The sequence below is a fragment of the Cryptomeria japonica genome, unplaced genomic scaffold (genome assembly GCF_030272615.1).
Source record: "Cryptomeria japonica unplaced genomic scaffold, Sugi_1.0 HiC_scaffold_225, whole genome shotgun sequence".
Taxonomy (NCBI): Eukaryota; Viridiplantae; Streptophyta; class Pinopsida; order Cupressales; family Cupressaceae; genus Cryptomeria; species Cryptomeria japonica.
The window spans coordinates 212,501-215,207 of NW_026729047.1; positions in this window are offsets into that span (position 1 = coordinate 212,501).

Here is a 2,707-nt window from a genome sequence, read left to right on the forward strand (position 1 = left end):
AGAGTGGGACAGCGCTGAATAGGCGGGAGAAGCCTGCGCGTATAAACGGAGATATATATCCAATTGCAACGAAGGAACGTGCCAAAGATCGAGAACAATGGCAGAAATGCTAGTAACGTGCACTTCGGGACCAACGCATCACCGGAAGACAACCGCCAAACATCGAAAGAGTCGCGATGCTCCGCAACCTACGTGCAAAGCGGTCGCACACCGGGTAAGGGAGTGAGAGCCCCAAACATAGCTGGGCGAGGCGCTCACTCCGCTCTTTAATATCTCGTTAATACCGCCAAGGAAATGGCACAAGCACACACACACAAGCATCCTCGGAAGAGGACAGTTCGAGTGACAGGTCAAATCCAAGAGTTCCGAAGACTACCTCCAGGAACAATCGGGAACAAGACCGATTACAAGTCGTCGAGTCTGTTACTGGGCGAACACGAGATGCGCACAGGAAATCGATCAGCCCTCACAATGGCCCAAGGCCAGAGATCGGACTGCTACGATTTACCCCAACAATCATCGTGCCACTCTTCGCAGAGAGGTGATAGACGCCAACGAGCCCGCGCATAGCAATCGAGGTGTAAAAAGGGCGTTGAAGGCAGGAAGCCTGGACGAAAGAGGCTACGAGGTCACCTCGAAGCGGTCTAAGAATCGGGCGCACTTGGGGCGACTACCAGTGCCAACCCCTTATCCCGCGGTGCGTCCGACACACAGAAATTTCCAAGGCGGCCAAGGAGCCTCCCCGCATAGCAATCGGGGTGTGAGGTTACGGATGCAGCATTGATAGCAATCGAGGTGTGAGGCGAAGGATGCAGAAGTGAGAGCCGAGGGATGTAGCAGAGATAGCAATCGGGGTGTGTGATGCAGAAGAGATAGCAATCGAGGTGTGCGGTGGGAAGGGCCCAGCAGCCAGAATGCATGAAGCGACGGATGAAGCAGTGATGACAACCGGGCTGTGAGGAGAGGAGGGATGCAGCCAAGAAAGCAATCAGGGCTCGAGGCAAGGGATGCATCAAGGATAGCAATCATGTTGTGAGGCGAGATTCCAAAGGCTAAACGTGAGAGGCTGCAGGGTCGACTCAGAGAGGTCTATGCATGTGAGAGGCTGAAAGCAAGGTCGACTCGGAGCGGTCTATGCATCGGGCGCGCTTGGGGCGACTACCAGTGCCAACCCCTTATCCCGCGACGCGTCCGACAAAGAGAACGTTCCAAGGCGGCAGAGGAGGTTACCAGCCGAAGGATGCAGTAGCAATAACAGGTATAGTTCCGCGGCGGCCGAGAAGACTCACCGCATAGGAATCGAGATGCGAGGCGAGGGATGCGGCGGGAAGGCCCCGACGGCTAAACGGAAGAGGCTGCAGGGCCGCCTCGGAATGGTCCAAGCATCGGATGCGATTGGGACGACTACCAGTGCCAACCCCTTATCCCGCGATGCGTCCGATACACAGATAGTTCCAAGGCGGCCGAGGAGCCTCACCGCATATCAATCGGGGTGCGAGGCGAGGGATGGGGCGGGAAGGCCCCAACGGCTAGACGGAAGAGGCTTCAGGGCCACCTCGGAATGGTCCAAGCATCGGACGCGCTTGGGGCGACTGCCAGTGCCAACCCCTTATCCCGCGATGCGTCCGATACACAGATGGTTCCAAGGCGGCCGAGGAGCCTCACCGCATAGCAATCGGGGGTGCGAGGCGAGGGATGGGGCGGGAAGGCCCCAACGGCTAGACGGAAGAGGCTTCAGGGCCGCCTAGGAATGGTCCAAGCATCGGACACGCTTGGGGCGACTACCAGTGACAGCCCCCTATCCCGCGATGCGTCCGATACGAAGATGGTTCCAAGGCGGCCGAGGAGCCTCACCGCATAGCAATCGGGGTGCGAGGTGGGGGATGCGGCGAGATGGCCCCAACGGCTAGACGGAAGAGGCCACAGGGCCGCGTCGGAATAGTCCAAGCATCGGACGCGCTTGGGGCGACTACCAGTGACAACCCCTTATCCCGCGATGCGTCCGATACGAAGATAGTTCCAAGGCGGCCGAGGAGCCTCACCGCATAGCAATCGGGGTGCGAGGTGGGGGATGCGGCGAGATGGCCCCAACGGCTAGACGGAAGAGGCTGCAGGGCCGCCTCGGAATAGTCCAAGCATCGGACGCGCTTGGGGCCACTACCAGTGACAACCCCTTATCCCGCGATGCGTCCGATACGAAGATAGTTCCAAGGCGGCCGAAGAGCCTCACCGCATAGCAATCGGGGTGCGAGGTGGGGGATGCGGCGAGATGGCCCCAACGGCTAGACGGAAGAGGCCACAGGGCCGCCTCGGAATAGTCCAAGCATCGGACGCGCTTGGGGCGACTACCAGTGACAACCCCTTATCCCGCGATGCGTCCGATACGAAGATAGTTCCCAGGCGGCCGAGGAGCCTCACCGCATAGCAATCGGGGTGCGAGGCGAGGGATGCGGCGAGATGGCCCCAAAGGCTAGACGGAAGAGGCTGCAGGGCTGCCTCGGAATAGTCCAAGCATCGGACGCGCTTGGGGCGACTACCACTGCCAACCCCTTATCCCGCGATGCGTCCGATACACAGATAGTTCCGAGGCGGCCGAGGAGGTGGGGGATGCAGCGAGATGGCCCCAACGGCTAGACGGAAGAGGCTGCAGGGCCGCCTCGGAATAGTCCAAGCATCGGACGCGCTTGGGGCGACTACCAGTGACAAC